The sequence below is a fragment of the Perognathus longimembris genome, chromosome 2 (genome assembly GCF_023159225.1).
Source record: "Perognathus longimembris pacificus isolate PPM17 chromosome 2, ASM2315922v1, whole genome shotgun sequence".
NCBI lineage: Eukaryota > Metazoa > Chordata > Mammalia > Rodentia > Heteromyidae > Perognathus > Perognathus longimembris.
Window position 1 is genome coordinate 44,096,573 of NC_063162.1, and position 21,756 is coordinate 44,118,328.

General features: G+C 43.7%; 1 protein-coding gene and 1 long non-coding RNA gene across 4 annotated transcripts in view; both read left to right on the forward strand.

The window, feature by feature from the left end:
• Positions 1-21,756, forward strand: part of Tet1 (tet methylcytosine dioxygenase 1) — a 90,496-nt gene that overhangs the window by 35,613 nt on the left and 33,127 nt on the right. The window lies entirely within an intron of this gene.
• On the forward strand, positions 15,472-20,895 carry LOC125346395. The gene is made up of 3 exons (XR_007209924.1): positions 15,472-15,982; positions 17,321-17,322; positions 20,766-20,895. It is a non-coding gene; the product is annotated as an uncharacterized LOC125346395 (long non-coding RNA).

The window sequence follows — 21,756 nt, forward strand, 5'->3', positions numbered from 1 at the left end:
TGAGTGAGGCAGTAGTAGGCATTGTTTTCTTTTTTGCTGGTCCTGGGGCTTGAACTGTGGGCTTAGGTGCTATCCCTGAGTTTTTTCACTCAAGTCTGGCATTCTGGCACTTTGAGCCACAGCACCACTTCTGGTTTTGTGCAGGCTAGAGATAAAAGTCTCATGTAATTTCCTACCCAGGCTGGCTTTGAACCATTATCCTCAGATCTCAGCCTCCTGAGTAGCTAGGATTACAGGCCTGAGCTGAGACTGGGCTGAAGGTCTAGGCTTTTAACCACGTGGTTACTTGGCTACTGGCACTGCATCAGTTGAGCCATACCTCTCAGCTTTTTGCTTATTAATTGGATATGGAATCTCTTCTGCCTGGGTTGGCTTTGAGCTGTGATCTTCTAGGTTTTGTAGTTCTTGTTTGTTTCTCCTGTTTTATGTGGGTGTGCCCATATGCTCATCCTGGGTCTTGAACTCAGGGCCTGGGCACGATCCCTGAGCTTCTTTTGCTCAAGGCTAGCACTCTACCACTTGAACCACAGCACCACTTCCAGCCTTTTCTGTTTGTTTATGTGGTATTGAGGAATTAAACCAGGGCTTTATGCATGCTAGGCAAGCACTCTACCTCTGAGCCACCTTCCCAGCCCCTATCCCACAGCTTTTGTGCTCAAGGCCAACTTTATTTCCAGTTTTTTTTGGTGCTGAATTGGAGATAAGCCTCACAAACTTTTCTGCCCTGACTGGCTTTGAACTGTGATCCTCAGATTTCAGCGTCCTGAGTCACAAGAATTACAGGTGTGAGCCACTGGTACCCAGCTGTTACCATTTTATGGGTCAGATAGTGAGTACCTTTCTTTTTTGGAAAATGTCATCCTGTCCTTCTCTTTTCCCCAGTTTTCCCATCCTGTCCCTGCCCACAAGTTTCACTTTTTTTTGGGGGGGGGGGGCAGTTCTGGGGCTGAACTCAGGGCCTGAGCACTGTCCCTGGCTTCTTTTTGCTCAAGGCTAGCACTCTTCCAACTTGAGCCACAGTGCCACTTGCTGGCCTATTCTATATATGTAGTGCTGAGGAATCGAACTTAGGGCTTCATGGATACGAGGCAAGCACTCTTGCCACTAGGCCATATTCCCAGCCCCTCACAGTTGGTTTTCTACATGCTATGTACTAAATGGCATGATGGCATTCGTTCATTCTTCCTCCTTCTCTTTCTATACTTCCCTTTTGGCCTCCTCCAAAAGAAGAAAACTCAAAGCAAAAATCAACACCCCCAGCAGCAGCAACAAAAAATAACAATAAAACTCCAGTGTTTCTATTTTTACAAAATGTGATCTAAGTAAATGAACAATTTCATATTTTGCATAAGTTGTCCAGTTCATGTTTCATTCTCCAAGTGTTTGTTGCAGCATATTCAGAGCTTCCTGGATCCTACATTCCTAATCAGAGATTAGCAAATGGTAATTGGGTAAACACAGAGATTAAACTGATCTCTGCATTCATACCTGGGGACAGCACAGAATGGAAGATAAATGGATGCCCTAGTTATTAACTCACTGAAAAAAACAAAGGTGAAATGAAGAAAATAGTAGAGGGACTGGAGGCATGGTTCTGTGGTACCATTGTACACACCTGATGAGAGAGCTAGGCAGAGACTGAATAAAGTGGGGGCGGGGGGCGGGGGGAGAAAAGTAGGATATTTATGGAACTTGGAAAAGCCCTGGGAAAAAATGGATTTAAGTATGAGTTTTGGTGTAGCTCTGTGGCAAAGGGTTTGCCTAATGTGTTCAAGGCCCCGGTTTGGGTTTTCTTTTTGTTGGTAATGGGGTTTCATCTGAGGATCAAGTAAGTACTTGATAGACAGGCCTACCCCCAATGAACCTCACCTTCAGCCCTTTGTGCTGTTTTTTTTTTTTGTTTGTTTTTTTTTTTGCATCTACTGGGGCTTGAGTTTAGGCGCTCCATGGTGCTTGGCTTTTTTGATCAAGGTGGGTCCTCTCCCACTTGCCACAGATCCACTTCCAACCTTTTGGTAGTTACTTGGAGATAAGAGTCTCATGGACTTCCCTGCCCGGCAGGCTTTGAATCTCGATTCTCAGATCTCAGGCCTACTGAGTAGCTAGGATTACAGACATGAGCCACCAGTGCCCTGTTATGACTAGTTTTTATTTTTTTTGTCAGTCCTGAGGCTTGAACTCAGGGCCTGAGCACTGTCCTTGGCTTCTTTTTGCTCAAGGCTAGCACTCTACCACTTGAGCCACAGTGCCACTTCCAGCCTTTTCTGTTTTTGTGGTGCTAAGGAATCAAACCCAAGGTTTCATGCATGCTAGGCAAGCACTCTACCACTAAGCCACATTCCCAACCCAGCTGAGCCATTTTTGTAAGATACCATATATCAAACAAATATGATAAGATACAAATTTAATATAATATAAAGCCTAAGTGACTATGTTTGTCCCAGGGTGTTATATCACAACATGCAACACCTGGGAAGGGTAGTCTCTCTCTAGTCTCTTTGTGTAGTATTTCATTTTTGAGAGTTACACTACAACCCAGGCTGGGCTTGAAGAGGAAACTCTTCCATCAGGCTCTTGAATGCTAAGATTACAAGTGTGGGTCATCTTATCTTACTCGTTTGCTATCTTTCTAGTACTAAATGACTTTTTTTTTTTCTTTTTCCTTTGTACTGGTTCTGGAGCTTGAATTCAGTGCCTGGATATTGTCCCTGAGCTTTTGTGCTCAAGGCTAGAACTGTACCACTTGAGCCACAGCTCCACTTCCAGCTTTTTGGTAGTTTATTGGGGTAAGAGTCTCGGGAACTTTCGTGCCTGGACTGGCTTTGAACTGTGATCGTCAGATCTCAGCCTTCTGAATGGCTAGTATTACAGGTATGAGTCACCAATGCCTCTTAAATTTTGTACTTTCATACTGTTTTGAGGAGTTTTCTTTGAACCAATGAAGTTATTTTCTTTTGAGGGGATGAGGTGGGGGTGGGGGAGAATTGATCATTGAATATTAATACACCTAGTTCTGGATTTGACCCATTTGTGATTATTAACAGAATAAAATAACAAAATAAATTTCATTTTAACCAAAAATATCTATTTTTTTTGTTTGTTTTGGTTTTTTTTTGGCCAGTCCTGGGCCTTGGACTCAGGGCCTGAGCACTGTCCCTGGCTTCTTCCCGCTCAAGGCTAGCACTCTGCCACTTGAGCCACAGCGCCGCTTCTGGCCGTTTTCTGTATATGTGGTGCTGGGGAATCGAACCTAGGGCCTCGTGTGTCCGAGGCAGGCACTCTTGCCACTAGGCTATATCCCCAGCCCAAAAATATCTATTTTGTTCTGTGTAGAGCTTAAGATACTTCTTTTGTCCAGAAATGATAAATGTCTTTGGCTTCCAGAAGTAGCTAAATAAAATGTTTAAGTAATAATGAAGAAGAATATCTATGGCTTTTATGGGAATGTAGTCAGAGGGTAATTTTGGATTGAGGAATTTTGGTCTTAGGTCACTGTATGTAAAAGGTTGGTGTCCTGACTGAAGCACTGGGGAAATAAAGTCTGTCTTGAAGAGGAGGTGGGTCAGCTTTGGCATTTCAATGCAAAGTGAAGTCTAGCTCTTTCCTTTCTTTATCTGCCTTTTCTTGTCTTATCTCCCCCACAACCTTATCTTAGTTCTTTAGTGGGAATGTAGAGGGTAAAGAATGAAACCTAATTCAGGGAAGCTCTGTGGAGACAAAATATACTAGAAGATAACTCATCTATTAGGGCCAAACAACTCCTCCCACCCTGGACCCCTGAGCTCTAAATAAAAGAAACAATTGTTTATGGACCTGATTGATAGGTAGTGAAGATCATATCCTGTTCCTCTGGTAGATACAGGAAGTAAATTCTATACAGCTTACCTTATTACCTCTCAGTGAATCATAACCTTATTATATTAACAGCAAATACTACGTAATATTCAAAGCCAACATATCAAGATGTATTCAATAATTTTGTTTCAGAGGAAAATTCAGAGTAATCAGTATTATTTTTAAAGAAAATTCACGGGCTGGGGATATGGCCTAGTGGAAAGAGTGCTTGCCTCGTATACATGAAGCCCTGGGTTCAATTCCCCAGCACCACATATATAGAAAAAGCCAGAAGTGGCACTGTGGCTCAAGTGGCAGAGTGCTAGCTTGAGCAATAAGAAGCCAGGGACAGTGCTCAGGCCCTGAGTTCAAGCTCCAGAACAAGAAAAAGAAAGAAAGAAGGAAAGAAAGGAAGGAAGGAAGGAAGGAAGGAAAGAAAGAAAGAAAAGAAAATTCAAGCCAGGCATTGTAATCCTAGCTACTCAGAAGGCTCTAAGTATCCAGATTTGAAGCCAGCCAGCCCAGGCAGGAAAAAAGTCCCTGTGACCCCTAATTCCAATTAACCACCAAAAAGTTGGAAGTAAAGTTGTGGCTCAAGTAGTAGAGAGCTAAACTTGAGCAAAAAAGCTCAGGGATAGTGCACAGGCCCCAAGCTCAAGCCCTAGGACTGGCAAACATACAAAAAATGACTGGCACCCTGCCACTTGTGCCATACCTCTTTTTCTGGCTTTTTTTGGTGGCTAATTGCAGATATATGTCTTGAGGACTTTTCCTGTAAGGACTGGCTACAGACTATGATCCTCATATCTCAGTATCCTGAGTAGCTAGGGTTACATATGTGCACCACCAGCTCCTGGCTCTTCCCTCCCGCCCCGCCCAATAATGTTCTACTATATGTGTATTATATGTTTTAAAAAACATTATATGTCTTAAAATACCATTTGATAGATATTTAAGATTCCCCTCCTCCCTCTTTTGCCTTTTAGTTATAGTCAGTCATGTAAAGTACTTTTTGTTTTTATTTTTTTGTTTGTCAGTCATGGGGCTTAAATTCAGGGCTTAGATGTTGACCCTGAGTTTATTTGTGCTCAACGCTAGTGCTACTTTGAGCCACAGCTCCAACTTCTGGTTTTCTGGTGGATAGTTGGAGATGAAAGTCTCATGGACTTTCCTACCTGGGCTGGCTTTAAACAAGTATCCTCAGATCTCAGTCTCCTGAGTAGCTAGGATTACAGGTGTGAGCCATCAGCGCCCAGCATGTAAAGTTTTTCTTTGGATTTTTTTTTCTTTTGAAAAGACACCTAGGAGTACAATTCTGGGGGAAGTCATATGTTTACTCAATGTTTGACTTTGACTGCAACTGCCAAACGTTTGCAAAGCCGCGGCATCATTTTGCATTCCACGGGGAACATATGAGAGATCCACTTTCTCACATTCTGGCCAACTTTTGTTAATGTCTTCTCCATATTTAGTTCTCTTACTGGATAGACACAGTGCTGTTGCATGTTGTTGGTGATATTTAGCATCTTCTTGTGTCTCTTTGGCCATTGGTAATGTCTTCTTTAGAGACATTGTTTTGCTGTGCTAAAGATGGAATCAAGAGACTCCCACATGCAAGGCAAGCAGACTACCACTGAGGTATTCTACTTAACCTATGCATACACTGTGTGTGTGAGAGAGAGAGAGAGAGAGAGAGAGAGACAGAGCGTGTGTGTATGTGCGAGAGAGAGTGTGTTTTGTGTGTGTGTGTGTGTGTGTGTGTGTGTGTGTGTGTGTGTGTACTTGAATTCAGGGCCCTTTACACTGGCCCTTTGCTTCTTCAGTCAAGACTTGTGTTCTACCACTTGAGCTTCAGCTCAACTTCTGGGACTTTGCTGCCTAGGCTAGCTTTGCACATTAATCATCTTAGCCTCCTGAGTAGCTAGAATTGTAGGTCTGATCCAGGAGTACCTGAATGATTATCTGGATTTTTTTTTCGGTGTGGGGCTTGAACTCAGGACCTGGGTGCTGTCCTAGATCTCTTTTGCTCAAGGCTAGCACTTCTACCACTTTGAGCCACAGCTCCACTTCCAGTTTTCTGGTGGTTAATTGTGGATAAAAGTCTTACTATACTTTCCGTCCTGGGCTGGCTTTAAAACAGGATCCTCAGATCTTAGCCTCCTGAGTAGCTAGGATTATAGGCATGAGCCACTAGTGCCCAATGCTGCCTTGGGCTTTTGATGACTGGTTTTAAAGACTATTAAGGCCAGGCTGGGGTTGTGGCTTAGTGGTAGTGGGATTGCTTAGCATGCATGAAGCCCTGGGTGCGATTCCTCAGTACCACATAAACAGAAAAGGCCAGAAATAGTGCTATGGCTCAAGTGGTAGAGTGCTAGTCTTGAGCAAAAAAAAAAGAAGCTCAGGGACAGTGCCCAGGCCTTGAGTTTAAGCCTCAGGACTGGCAAAAAAATAAAAAGAAGAGTAGTAAGGCCAAACTGGGTGTTAGACTCATATGGTATTAACCACAAATAGGCAGAAATGGAGCTGTGGTTTAAGTGGTAGAGTGCTAGCCTTGAGCAAAACTGCTCAGGGATAGCACCCTGGTCCAGAGTTTAAGCCCGAGGATTAGAAAAAGAAAAGAAGCTGTGTTTTGGGGCTGGTAATATGGCCTAGTGGCAAGACTGCTTGCCTCGTATACATGAAGCCCTAGGTTTGATTCCTCAGCACCACATATATAGAAAAAGGCCAGAAGTGGGGCTGTGGCTCAAGTTGGGAGAGTGCTAGCCTTGAGAAAGTAGAAGCCAAGGACAGTTCTCAGGCCCTGAGTCCATGCCCCAGGACTGGCAAAAAAACAAAAACAAAAAAGAAGAAGAAGCTATGTTTTGTTCATCCACTCTCACAATAGATATTTGGATTCCTTCTCTTACTACTACGAATAAAGCTGTTTGAGACCTTCTTTTTTTTTGGGGGGGGGGGTGGCTTTTTGTAAAAGTGTGTGTGTGTGTGTGTGTGTGTGTGTGACTCACATGTTTTCTTTCTTTCTTTCTTTCTTTTTTGGCCAGTCTTGGGAGTGCTCTACCACTTGAGCCACAGCATTTCCAGCCTTTTCAGTTTATGTGGTACTGAGGAATCGAACCCAGGGTTTCATGGATGCTAGGCAAGCACTCTACCACTAAGCCACATTCCCAGCCTCACATATGTTTTCATTTCTCTTGAATAAGTAGTTGGAAATGGAAATGCTGAGTCATTGGATAGATGGATGTTTCATGTCAGAATTTCCACTGGCAATTATGAGAGTTTCAGTTATTCTTCAACAGCTGCATCTTCACTAACTTCTGGTTTTGGCAATTTGTTTTCATTGAGTCATTCTAGTGATAGCCATGATTCTTTTCATTATTAACCCACTCTAGGTGTCTGTAATACCTACTTCAGTTATGTTTTGCTTTGTTTTGTGCCAGGAGAGAGAGTCTCTACTCAAAGCCCAGGCTACTTTGGCCTCTAGACTGCTGATAGAGCAGGCAGAAGACACCTGTCCATTTATTTTTTTTAATTTAAGTTTATTGTCAATGTGCTATACAAAGGAGTTCCAGTTATATATGTAAGACAGTGAGTACATTTCTTATCATACTTGCTGCTTCCTCTGTCATTTTTCTCCCACCTTCCCTCCTCTCCCGTTTATTTTGAATATTTAAAGAAAGAGATAGTCATGGATTACAATGCAGTATCACTTATGGAAAAACACTGCCCTCACAGAATGAGTTATCTTTCAAAAATCATTGTTTACATAGTCATACTTAATTGAGCATAAGTTTCTTTCTTTTGTCAGTCATGGGGCTTAAACTTGTCCTGGGTGCTGTCCCTAAGCTTTTTCACTCAGGGCTAATACTTTGAGCATAGGTTTCTTTAAAAGGATGTTATATAATCTGTGTAAATACTACATTGACCTTGTAAAATCAGCATGAGGGAGAGGCAAGTTTAAATTGTAAATAAGTTTTTTTGTGTGTGTTTTTTTTTTTTTTTCCAGTCCTAGGCCATGAACTCAGGGCCTGAGCACTGCCCCTGGCTTCTTTTTGCTCAAGGCTAGCACTCTGCCACTTGAGCCACAGCGCCACTTCTGGCCATTTTCTGTATATGTGGTGCTGAGGAATCGAACCCAGGGCCTCATGTATACAAGGCAAGCACTCTTGCCACTAGGCCATATTCCCAACCCTTTGGGGTTTTTCTTGTGGGTCATGGGGCTTGAACTTTAGGACTGGGTGCTGCCCCTGAGCTCTTCAGCTCAAAGCTAGAGCTCTACCCTTGAGCCACAGCCCCATTTTCAGTTTTCTGGTGGTTAATTGGAGCTAAGAGTCTCATGGACTTCTCTGCCTGGGCTGGCTTTGAACCACAAACCTCAGGTCTCCGTCTCCTGGAGTAGCTAGGATTGTAGGCGTGAACCACTGGTTCCTGACTTTGGTTTGTTTTAGTTTGAGTCCTGCCTTGCTAGGTGGGCACTGGTGACTCATGCCTTAAGAGGCTGAGACCTCAAACTCAGTAATGTCCATTAGCCTCTTATCTCTAATTATCCACCACCAAAAAGCTGGAAGTGGAGTGTTGCTCAAGTGGTAGAGTGATACTCTCGAGCAAAAAAAACAACCTCAGGGACAGTATCTAGGTCCTGAGTTCAAGACCCCACCCCTCCAAAAAAAACAAAACCCTCCTACCTTAACCCGTCATATCTCTCTATCTTACCTTACTATAATCAAAACCAAGTTAGAGGGCTGGGGATATAGCCTAGTGGCAAGAGTGCCTGCCTCGGATACACGAGGCCCTAGGTTCGATTCCCCAGCACCACATATACAGAAAACGGCCAGAAGCGGCGCTGTGGCTCAAGTGGCAGAGTGCTAGCCTTGAGCGGGAAGAAGCCAGGGACAGTGCTCAGGCCCTGAGTCCAAGGCCCAGGACTGGCCAAAAAAAAAAACAAAAAAAAAACCAAGTTAGAAATGTGTCTTAGTGGTAGAATGCTTGCCTAGCATGCATGAAGCCTTCAATACCACATAAAAAGCTATATGTGGCGCTGTGGCTCAAGTGGTAGGGTGCTAACCTTAAGCAAAAGAAGCTCAGGGACAGTGCCCAGGCCCAGTGTTTAAGCCTCAGAAGAGGGTGGGGTGGGGGGACAACAACCAAGATTTTAACACCAATTCAGTATTTAAAAAAAATTTTTTTTTGAGTGATGTACCTAGGTTACTTCTCCTTGGCTTTTTTTTTTTTTTTCCTTTCCATTCTTGGGGCTTGAATTCAGGGCCTGGGCCCTGTCTGAGCTTCTTTTGCTCAAGGCTAGCACTCTACCACTTGATCCACTTCCATTCAGCCTTTTCTGTTTATGTGGTACTGGTACTGAGGAATCTAACCCTGGGCTTCCTGCATGCTAGGCAAGCACTGACCCAGTAAGCCAATTCCCAGCCCTTCCTTGGCTTTTTTGCTCTAGGCTGTTGCTCTACCCTTAAGGCATACCTTCAGTTCCTGATTAAATATAATATTTAATTTATCCAAGTTTCCCACTTACATCCTTTTCTGATGTGTAGAATTATGGATTAGCACTTAGTTGTCATTATTCTCTTGGCTACATGAATTTCTCCGTGTGTCTCTTTTTTTTTAATTTAGGTTTTTTTATATAATTTTATTGTTATAATTAAGGTATTGTACAGAGGGTTACTATTTCACAATTAAGGTGATTCATACATTTCTTTTTTTTTGGCCAGTCCTGGGCTTGGACTCATGGCCTGAGCACTGTTCCTGGCTTCTCTTTGCTCAAGGCTAGAACTCTGCCACTTGAGCCACAGCGCCACTTCTGGCCGTTTTCTATATATGTGGTGCTGGGGAATCGAACCCAGGGCTTCCGGTATACGAGGCAAGCACTGTTGCCACTAGGCCATATTCCCAGCCCCTGATTCATACATTTCTATTTTGTCACCCCTTCTTTGACTTTCTCCCAGTTTCCAGCTCCCATCCCTGCCCACAAGTTGCAAGTGTTCATTTTCCACATTGTGTATATTGAATACCATGAATGCATTTGTTCAGCCTTAAGTAATTAAAAGTCAATCAAATATCCTGCTAAAATACATATTTTAAACCAATTTTTACAAATATTATTAATAGAACAATATAGTAAGCCAGTAGTATGCATATAATTAAGTATTTTTTTTACATCAATATATTGAACTTTGACCTTACAACCTTATGAAACTTTTTTGTTGGTTCTAGGGTTTGAAACTAAGGGCCTGGGTGCTGTCCCTAAGCTCTTCAGCTCAAGGCTAGCACTCTACCCTCAGTGTGTCTCTTGTGATATTGATGTGTTGAGGAATCCTCATCAGTTGGTTCATAGCATATTCCTCAAATTCACTGTGTAGGATGCTTCCTCATGATTTAAATTTAGGTTATCTTCTTTTTCTATGTTGTTTAGGCTATTTTTTGTGTGCATATTTGTTTTATTTTGTGTTGATATTGGGCTGTGATCTCAGAGCCTTCTGCTTTTTGCTCAAGGCCTTGAACTGTTGGCTTTTGTCTGTCAGATTTCTTCTCTATAAAATTAGTTTCCCTGCATTAATTAACAGATATCTTGTGGGGAAATATGGAGATAATGGAAATACCTGTTTTCCATTGTATTTTCAGCAGTAATTTTAGCATCTACTAATACTTGTTGGCTGGGCACTAGTTGCCCAAGCCTGCAACTAGCTACAGTTCTGAGGATCACAGTTTGAAGCCAGCCTGGACAGAAAAATCAGTGAGAAAAAGGAGCTCCGGATTGCCAACCCACTGGTGGCTTGTGCCTGTAATCCTAGCTACTCAGAAGGCTGAGATCTGAGGATTGCAGTTCAAAACCAGCCCTGGCAGGAAAGTCTGAGACTTTTATCTCCAACTAACCACCAGAAAACTAGAAGTAGTGCTGTAGGTCAAGGTGGTAGAGCACTAGCCTTGAACAAAAGAGCTCAGGAGCAATGTCCAGGCTCCTAATTCAAGCCCTACAACCAATAAAAAAAAAAAAATCAGGGACAGCACCCAGGCCCTGAGTTCAAGCCTCAAAAGCAGCATGCGCACACGCGCTTGTGCACACACACACACACACACACACACACACACACACACAGAGTAATGATACTTGGTTGCTTCCAACAATCATTAATATGGTAATAGCACTGACTCAATGTTTTTATGCTATAGTTATTTTCAGTTTCCACTATCCTTTCTCCGTCTAATGGAAAATCTACTCTTAAGGAAATGTAGTCCCTCTTCTTTAATTTTTCCATTAAATTAATTACAACAGTCTAGCCTCCCTCTACATATTTTAGTCTGTGGGCCAGATTTTATTACAGATCTAGGGAGGAGCCCCACTCCAGAGCTCCCACCTTCTCAGCCCTAAACAGACTGGCCCCTGAGGGCCTGAAAGGGAACTGGGGCCATTGGCTCCTGGAGGTCAGAGGAAGAGCATTCTACTTTGTTGGGCTGGAGTGAGCCAAGACCCTGGAATCACTCATTCTGACAATGCAGAGTCCTGGCCTGCCCTGGAAGGGTGAGCTATATGTCCTGGAAGTTTCCATTCTAACTTGTAGAATCTCTGGGGGTGAAGCCAAAGACACAGAAGACCTCTTCTGCCTAACTTGACCACTTAAGCTTGGGTCATAAGGCTTGAAAGCTTGTTTTGACATTCTTGTGAAAACCCAGCAGGCACCTAAGGCCAATATGCAGAGTGAAATTCCATGTAAATAATCTAGATTTGCCATCTCTAAGAAGTCAGCCAGTTTGAGGTAGCTTAACATAATGAGGCTTCTTAAATTTGCTCAAGGTGACTTTTGCGAATGTTCATAGGAGATCCTTCACCTTTTTTTTGGCCAGTCCTGGGGCTTGGACTCAGGGCCTGAGCACTGTCCCTGGCTTCTTTTTGCTCAAGGATAGCACTCTGCCACTTGAGCCACAGCGCCGCTTCTGGCCGTTTTCTGTATATGTGGTGCTGGGGAATTGAACCCAGGGCCTCATGTATACGAGGCAAGCACCCTTGCCACTAGGCCATATCCCCAGCCCCCTTCACCTTTTTTGTTAGCTGTCTGAGATGTTGCCTGCAGTCCCATTTTTCTCTGGATTTCAGTCTTCATATATTCCCACTAATCATTTTCATATTCTTAAAAACAAAATTCTGTATAAGGCCCCCCTCCTTTTTTTTTTTTTTTGCCAGTCTTGGGGCTTGAAATCAGGGCCTGGGCACTGTCCATGAGCTTCTTTTGCTCAAGGCTAGCACTGTACCACGTGAGCCATGGTGCCACTTCTGGCTTTTTCTGTTTATGTGGTATTGAGGAATCAAGCCCAGGGCTTCATTCATGCATGCAAGGCAAGCACTCTACCACTCTTACCACATTCCCAGCCCTAACCCCTCTCATTTTTTTCAATAATTCTGTGAAGCAATAATTTTCGCAATAATTCTATGACAGCTTTTAAATGTGTTTTATTCCTATGTAGGCCTACTGGTTAACTAATCTCTTGGCTAAATGTCTGATTTCTTCTCTGTAAAATTGTTTTTTCTTTGTAATTAGCCAATGTCTTGTAGTTATATAGGGAGATAATAGAAACATACTGATTTTTATTTTTTCTAAATTTTATATGATGTTACTGGAACTTTCTTCCCTGTAGTTTGCAACATTAGGGGCTGGGGATATGGCCTAGCGGCAAGAGAGCTTGCCTCGTATACATGAGGCCCTGGGTTCAATTCCCCAGCACCACATATACAGAAAACGGCCAGAAGTAGCGCTGTGGCTCAAGTGGCAGAGTGCTAGCCTTGAGCAAAAAGAAGCCAGGGACAGTGCTCAGGCCCTGAGTCCAAGGCCCAGGACTGGCCAAAAAAAAAAAAAAAAAAAGTTTGCAACATTAGTTATTTACATGATAAAGATTCAGTTTTTTCTTTATTTTTCACTTTGCTTTTGCTTTTTTCCTTCCTTCCTTCCCTCCTTCCTTCCTTCCCTCCTTCCTTCCTCTTTCTCCTTCCTTTCTTCCTTCCTTCCTTCCTTCCTTCCTTCCTTCCTTCCTTCCTTCCTTCCTTCCTTCCTTCCTTCCTTCCTTCCTTCCTTCCTTCTTTCCTTCCTTTCTTTGTCGATTGTGGGCCTGAGCACTGTCCCTCTACTACTCTACCCATTGAGCCACATCACCACTTCTGGTTTTCTGGTGGTTAATTGGAGATAAGAATCTCTCGGACTTTCTTGCCCTGGCTGGCTTTGAACCATGATCCTGACATCTCAGCCACCTGAGTAGCTAAGATTGCAGGTGTGAGCCACCAGTGCCCAACTATTACTGTCTTAATAATGCTAGATATTAAACTCAGTGTGTCATGAATGCAAGGCAAGTACTTTACTACTGGTTTGTGTCTCTAACCTGTCATTCAGTTAATCTTTGAAGTTCGTGTGGGTGAAGGTTTAGGTGTAGGTGTGGTGTGTTGTATGGTGTGTGTCAGTACTGGAGCTTGAACTCGGGCCTTGGCACACTCCCTTAGCTTTTTCACTGGCTATCTACCACACCCCTGCTTTCATCTCTTTAGAGATTAATTGGAGACAAAAGTCTCATGGATTTTCTTGCTGAGGCTGGCTTCAAATCCTGATCCTCAGATCTCAGCCTCCTGAGTTGCTAGGCACAAGCCACTGTAGAAGGCCCGAGTTTCAGTTGATTCTGCCTTGAATGCTCACTCCTGGCGGAGCCTTTTGTTGACTGTAATTAATCAGACTCCCAGCTTCCATGATTGCTCTTTCCCATGCTGAGTTGTTTGAATCAGTTTTCTTTTTAAATTGTTATTATAAAGGTGATGTACAGAGGGGTTACAGTTACATAGGCCAGGTAGTGAGTACGTTTCTTTTTGGGACAATGTCACCCCTTCTCTCACTCTCTCCCAGTTTTCCCCTCTCATCCCAACATACAAGTTGTATAGTTCATTTTCACCATAGTGCCTGTTGAGAACCACTGCTGCATTTGTCACCGTTGAATCAGTTTTGTACGTAAAATACCAAGAGGGCTTGGAGGAGTTGCTTTATTATTAATGTCCAAATGTAGAACATCTGCTGAGGCATTGTCGTGCCGAGGAGCCTTGAGTTCTCAGAAGTCCCTTTCCTTCCCAGTGCTATCATCTCCTTTGTTCATACCAGCAGCACAGCTTAAGAACAGACCAGAAAGAATCCTTGGCCATGTTTCAGAGAGGTATAGAATTAAAATGTTTTAGGGTCATTTTGTGATTTTTATAACTTATAAAAGAGAGGTAAGAAGATTCATAAGTAGCAAAAAGTTGTACGTGTCCCCAGGCTAGGACTTCACAAATGCAAAATCACACTATTTTTTCTGGTATTTTTGTTTTGTTTGTTTATTTTTGCCTGTCTTGTCCCTGGCTTCCTTTGCTCAAGGTTAGTATTCTACCACTTGAGCCACAGCACCACTTGTGGCTTTTTCTATTTTTGTGGTACTGAGGAATTGAACTCTGGGCTTCATGCACGCTAGGCAAGCACTCTACCACTAAGCCACATTTCCAGCCCTTAAATGTTTTTTAATTTTGGCATTTCTTTCTTTTGCTGCTGCTGACATTTGAACTAACTACCTCTACTTGCTAGGCTGGTACACTATCCTTGGGCCACACTTGTAATCCAGCTTTTTGATGGACTCTCAGGCTTTTCTACCCTAGATGAGAAAAAAAGACTACAGTCCTGATTGAGGGGAAGAAGAGTGTCATGTACAGACAGAAACATGATATGTAATGAGTGAGGTACTCTGAGGATGCTTCAGTTTTTAATCACTTCTGGGGGAATTAAAAACTAAGTCAATCCTAAATGTTTCTGGTACAGAAGAACTTTTCCTTTTCTCTTTTTCTCATTTTTATTCTCTCTCCCTTCCTTTTTGCTTTCTTCTTTCTCTTTGTTTCTTAAAACAAATGTTGGGAATGCTATATAGAAGTGAGACTAGAGCCTGGGTGTTGTTAAAAAAAAAAAAAATCTATCTGTGGGCTGAGGATATGGCCTAGTGGCAAGAGTGCTTGCCTTGTATACATGAGGCCCTGGGATCGATTCCCCAGCACCACATATACAGAAAACGGCCAGAAGTGGCGCTGTGGCTCAAGTGGCAGAGTGCTAGCCTTGAGCAAAAAGAAGCCAGCGACAGTGCTCAGGCCCTGAGTTCAAGGCCCAGGACTAGCCAAAAAAAAAAAAAATATATATATATATATATATATATATATATATATATATCTGTGAATTTATTGTTAAGGTAAATATCCAGGATTTGGGGTATAGTCCATCACAGAAAATACCCAAAAATTTTAATGAGGAAAGTTGATTTATTTTTGCCAGTCTTGGGGCTTGAATTTAGAGCCTGGGCACTGCCCTTGAGCATTTTCACTTAAAGCTAGCTCTGGATCACTTGAACCACAGCTCTACTTCTGGCTTTCCTGCTTCTTACTAGGAAATACAAGTCTCACAGACTGCTGTGGGGGCTGGCTTCCAACCTGGATCCTCAGATCTCACAGCCTCCTGACCTAGGATTACAGGCGTGAGCCACCAGTGCCCAGCAATGACGAAAGTTTTTTAACATAAAGTTGAGATAATAATATAATAAACACCACTCTCTATATACAATCCCGAGTCAACAATTGATGTTTTGGAAGTACAAGGTATCATCTTTGAGTTAAAACAGTTCAACAGTGAGAATATTCCACATGATCCTGCCATTATTAGAGTTCCCTACGATTATTTAATTCCCAGTCTAAGATTTTCCCAGTTGTCCCACAAATGAAACAAGTTTGATCCTGTAGGACAACTCCTCAAATTCTGGTTCTGGGAATTATAAATCCAGCCTGGGAAAAGAGCTAGGCAAACCAGTCAGTATAATCAACTGATTTGATAAAGATCTCTATGAAGACTGTAATGGAAGGAATGTTCAGTTTTATCTGTGTGAGGCTGGTTAAGAAATTCCTTGGTCACATTTTGTCCTGTTCTGGAAAAACGAACAGGTGATTTGGAGGGCAGAGTAGGTGAGCTAGGATTGAATGACCAAAGGGCATTTTAGGTTGAAGTTGCTACTTGCTACAAAGCTACTTAAAATAGCCTGCAGAAAGTATTCAGTCAGACTGGGGGTGCGTCTGGTGTCAGGTACAGTGAGCATCAGAGATACTGTTGTTGTGCCAAGTCGCAAGACGACCACCAAGAAGGCCACCGAGATTCAGACGTTCCGAAGTGCAAAAGCAAGGCAAGGCTTTATTCAAGCGAGCTGCAACTCGGGCCACGTCCTACCCACTGACACAGTGGAGGTTAGGAGGAAGCCCCGAGCTGCGATTACACAGAGCTTATAAAGGCAAAAACAAAGTTACAGCATCAGGTGATCAAGCAAGATTAGGACACAGGTACAAATCTGATTGGCTCAGGGCTCGAGGCACAGGGCTCGAGACATTCTGGGGGCAGTTAGAGTTAAGCATTCCCAGCGGTTAGAGTTCTTGGCCGGCTGGGCCCTAATAAGCTTGCCCTGGGTCTGCTCACAGGGCCTGCTTATCTCAGGTTCACGTGGTAAAGTGGGGTTCGCGTGGTAAAGTGGGGCCTGACTTCAAAGTCTGGCACTTCATTTCCCCTTTTTTTCTTTGGTACCTTGGGAGCCAATCATGGCTCCATTCTGTCCATTTCAATGGCTTGCCTGTCTAGGGGATGATATAGAGATAAGGCATGGCCCAAAGTAGTAACCAAAGGGCCTGTCACCATTTCTCACAAGTACAGTCTCTGTACCTCTCTTTTGCATGCCTCTAGTTTATCCTGCCTCATCTTCCCAAAAACAACTCTGGTCCCTCGGTTTTAAAGGGGGGCTGAGGGGTGAAGATCATCCATCTTCTGTAACTTCTTCAGGCTGACTCAGGGGCGTTGACCTTACCTAGCCAGAAACCTATAACCTTAGTCTACTTTACCAAGGGACTGCACACATCAAACTGGACAGGACTCTTGCTCATCACACTCGGGAAGTCGCTTATTCAGGTTCGGGTCCACGTGATCTGGCACATCCCAGTTGCCTGTGGCCAGATCACATAAGTCTACTAGTAAGTCTGGCCACCAGGTTCCTAAGGGGGCTTCCTTAGTTGCTAAAATAAGGGGGTCACCCCACTTTGGAGTGAGCTGCCAAAATAATTGGAAAGGCTGGTGAGGGTTAACATCAACATTAGCCAGGGTAGCAAGGAAAGAAGGCAAAAAGAAAATTATAACAATATTCAGTCTAACTTTCTTTTCTTGAGGCAAAGGCGAAGCGGCTGAGTCGGGTGCATGGAGACCTCCCATGTTCCACCACGGTAGTCGTCATCCAGGGCAAAGGGGTCAGCTGGCCTGGCATGGGAGCAATGGACCCGTGGCGATGCCGTCTACCTTAGTCAGTAGCACTACGTAGGGTCCCTTCTACCGTGGTTCTAAGGATTTGGAGTTATGCCTCCAGACGAATACCCAGTCCCCTGGTCTGAATAAATGGGGGGTAGGGACAGAAGCAGTCATATAATGCCTTAAGTTGGGGCCACATATTCTTGTGCACGAGCTGCAAGTAATCAAGTTTACACAAAAATTCAGTATCATCCAAATCAGCAAGCAATTCAGTCTGAAGGCTAGGGATAATGGGCTGAGGGGTACCCGTACATTATTTCAAAAGAAGCCAAGCTGATAGGGAGAATTTCTTACTCTAAGCAGAGCAAAAGGAAGGAGTGACACCCAGTCTGCGCCAGTCTCTAAGGCCAATTTAGTTAAGGTCTCTTTTAGAGTCCGATTCATTCTCTCTACCTGTCCTGAACTCAGGGGTCTATAAGCACACAATGCAATTTCCAATCCATCCCCAGTGCAGCGGCTATTCCCTGACTTACTTTTGAGATGAAGGCCAGTCCGTTGTCCGACCCAATGGTGGATGGGATAGGGTAGGATTTCTTCCAAGATCCTCTTAGCCACTACATTCGCGGTCTCATGCTTTGTTGGATAAGCTTCAACCATCCTGAAAAGGTGTCTACAAAAACTAGCAAATATTTGTATCCAAATCTTCCAGGTTTAATTTCTGTGAAATCTACTTCCCAATACATGCCTGGCCTATCCCCACGGAGGCGAGTTCCTTTAGTAACTTGATTGGGGGCATTGGTGAGCTGACAGGCCTTACCATTTTTAACAATATCGTCAATAAGTTGATCTCCTTGTCTAATTTTCACTTTGGAGTGTCAGAGCAAGTCCTGCATTCTTCAGGTTCCCATGTGAGAGGCTTAGTGGATTCTCTTAAGGATCCCCTTACCCAGCCCTTGTGGCAAGATAAGTTTCCCTTCACAAGTTTTCCACCAATCATTGTTTCCTTCTCTATCTGGGGTTGTGTGGGCCATGGGAATTTTCTTTATCCACTCCAAGTCTTCTTGGGAATACTGGGGCACAGGAGGCGAAGCTTGTGGCCCTGGGTCTACTAGAGTCAATACCTGTGTTCATATAGAAGCTTGACCATCTCAGCAAACCCAGGTATCCACAGCCGGCAAAAGCCTACTGTTCCCAGGAACTCTGACTTGTCTGGCTGACTTAGGCACAGGGATTTTTAGCACAGTCACTTTACGTGTATCCAACAGCCAATGCTTGCCCTCTTTTAATATGAAGCCAAGATAGGTGACTTCAGGTTTACAAATTTGTGCCTTTTAACATTCTAGTTTGTAAAAGCTTTTTCCTGACTGGCTGGGGAACTGATCTCTGATGACCTAAAAATATTACCTTTGCAGGCTTTTAACAGATCTCAATAAGGACACAATCTCAGGTCTACAAGCTTTCCTGAACAGATGTATCAGCTTAAAATTCTCACTGCCAGTCAGAGCTTTGAGTAGATGCAGGGGGTTGAGATTTTAAACTATCCTCTCATTTGACAAACTTACCCTTACTACACATTAATGAGAAACATTGGCCCATTTTGCCATTTCTTCCTCCATACATAGAGTTAATGAGAGTTTACTTCTATCCCCATTAGTTTTATATATATATATATATATATATATATATATATATATATATATATCTCCTTTTAAGTCCAAATTTCTGACACTTAGGTCTGATTTTTTTTAACTATAGTTCCTCTTTAAAACAATGCAATAATCCTTTAAAGCATTTGGTAATGCCCAAACTTGATGACCATTTGAATTTAAACTTAAACTCACTCAATTTTACATCATACTAACAGTCTTGAACATGTTCACACTCACGCATACACACACACATACACATTCAAAAGATCTTAAATCGCGCAGAATAAGCATCAGCCGTACATTTTCCAGTGGCAAGAGGTATTTTGTCAATCTTACTCCTGCAACACCCAAATTTTAAGACAAAAACCTTCAACAAATGATTTTAGCATTCTTCAGCCTCATTTTCCAGGGCTTGATAGTTTTAGTAAAACATTTTTAGTCTGCTTAAGAAGGCTGGGTGGGGGGCTGGGAATATGGCCTAGTGGCAAGAGTGCTTGCCTCCTACACATGAAGCTCTCGGTTCGATTCCCCAGCACCACATATATGGAAAACGGCCAGAAGGGGCGCCGTGGCTCAGGTGGCAGAGTGCTAGCCTTGAGCTGGAAGAAGCCAGGGAAGTTGCTCAGGCCCTGAGTCCAAGGCCCAGGACTGGCCAAAAAAAAAAAGAAGGCCGGGTGGGGGTCCCCCCAGAGTTCTTTTTTTTTTTTTTGCAGACACTCACACTGATTGTGAGCTGTCGCCTGTACGTCTCATGCAGGTTTGACACAAGAGACTGTTAGACTTACAAACACAGACAACAGCGCTGCACGGTGGGGTCACTCCCCACCTCCTGCGGTTGGCTTGGGCTGGCCCCGTGTCTGCCCCTCTCGGCGACGGCTGCCGGTCAGGACTCAGGGCCAACGCCTCCGTTCCCTGGGCTGCCGGCAGCAGGACTGGTCGGGACCCTCCAGAGCAGAGGGCACAGCTGAAACATTTTAAGAAAGGCTGAACCCAAGCTGGAGTGTCCCTGTCAACTAGTTCCCTCCAGGTGTCTGAGCTATCTCCTTGACCTCCCTCCAGTGAGCTAGGGTCAAATCTAGGGGGCTAGATGGATGTCCCCAAGATAGAACATTACCCATAGTTCTGATCAGGTGTTTAGTTCAAAAGGCTATAAAAAAACAAACAATACAACACACAGGCCTGAGAATAAGAAAAGCTATGTGTCGGAGATCTCCTAGGTTGGCCCACAAGCCTCCTCCTGCAAGCTAAGCAGCAGGAACAGACCTAAGTTGGCCCACAATCTCCCGCAAGGGTGCAGGAGGAGTGGACCCAAGTGGACTCAGGTAAGGGTGGAGAGTCTGGGGCGTCCCCCCAGTCTCCCCAGGATTGCTGAGTAAGCGCGTCCGCTTCGACAACCCCTTCAAGAACTAAGCAAAAGCAAAATAGACAAACAGACAGACAAATTACAGGACAAGACAAATGAACAGCGCTGTTTCCTTATCTTAGGAGTCTGGGGTCTTAGGGGTCTCTGGGGCGATCCCAGACGAAACCCCAAATGTGCCAAGTCGCGAGACCACCACCAAGAAGGCCACTGAGACTCAGACGTTCTGAAATGCAAAGCAAGGCAAGGCTTTATTCAAGCGAGCTGCAACTCGGGCCACGTCCTACCCACTGACACAGCGGAGGTTAGGAGGAAGCCCCAAGCTGCGATTACACAGAGCTTATAAAGGCAAAAACAAAGTTACAGCATCAGGTGTTCAAGCAAGCAAGATTAGGACACAGGTACAAATCTGATAGGGCTCGAGGCATTCTAGGGGTGGTTAGAGTTAAGCATTCCCAGCGGTTAGAGTTCTTGACCGGCTGGGCCCTAATAAGCTTGCCCTGGGTCTGCTCACAGGGCCTGCTTATCTCAGGTTCACGTGGTAAAGTGGGGTTTGCGTGGTAAGGTGGGGCCTGACTTCAAAGTCTGGCACTTCACTGTAAGATTTGGACCAAGTCAGAATTGAAGGGATTGCTTACTTGCTGGACTGAAAGTGTGAATTTTGTTCTAGGGATTTTTGTGATTCCCAAATTCCCTTACCTGGCCATTTTTTTTTACCCTTTATAGTGTTATTTATTTTATTTTATTTTATTTTATTTATTTATTTTTTCCAGTCCTAGGCCTTGGACTCAGGGCCTGAGCACTGTCCCTGGCTTCTTTTTGCTCAAGGCTAGCACCCTGCCACTTGAGCCGCAGCGCCACTTCTGGCCGTTTTCTGTATATGTGGTGCTGGGGAATCGAACCCAGGGCCTCATGTATACGAGGCAAGCTCTCTTGCCACTGGGCCATATCCCCAGCCCCACCTCCTTTATCCCCCCCCCACTTTATAGTGTTATTATCCCAGATCAAAGGGAAACTTGAAGAGCTAACTAAAATCTACCCAGGTGAACTGATGGTTAGTCTTTTTTTGTTTGTCCTGGGGCTTGAACTCAAGGCATGGGCACTGTCCCTGAGTTTCTTTTACTTAAGGCTAGCACTTTACCACTTGAGCCACAGCTTTACTTCCTGTTTTCTGGTGGATAACTGAAAATAAAAATCTCATGCAATTTCCTGCCCAGGCTAGTTTTTGAACCATGATTCAGATCTCAGCTCCTAAGTAGCTAGGATTACAGGCTTGAGCCACTGGCCCTTGGCTTCCTTTATTTTTAATTTAAAAAATCTATTTGTGAATTTATTGTTAAGATAAATATCCATGTTCTAGGGCATAGTTCAGTCATAGAACGTGTCCTTAGTATTCCCAAGGCTGTCAGTTGTAGGATCCTAGCACATATTAGTCGATGGTAATTAAAGTCTTTAGTTGTAAGTGGTTTATTTCCCTGTGGTAGAAGCTAAGTACTCCTGAAAAGTTTTGTTTTCTTCAGATGAAAGACTTGAGTTTGATATGGCCTACGAGGAAGGAGTCAAGAGGGGAAGATTTATAGAAATTTAAAGTTTG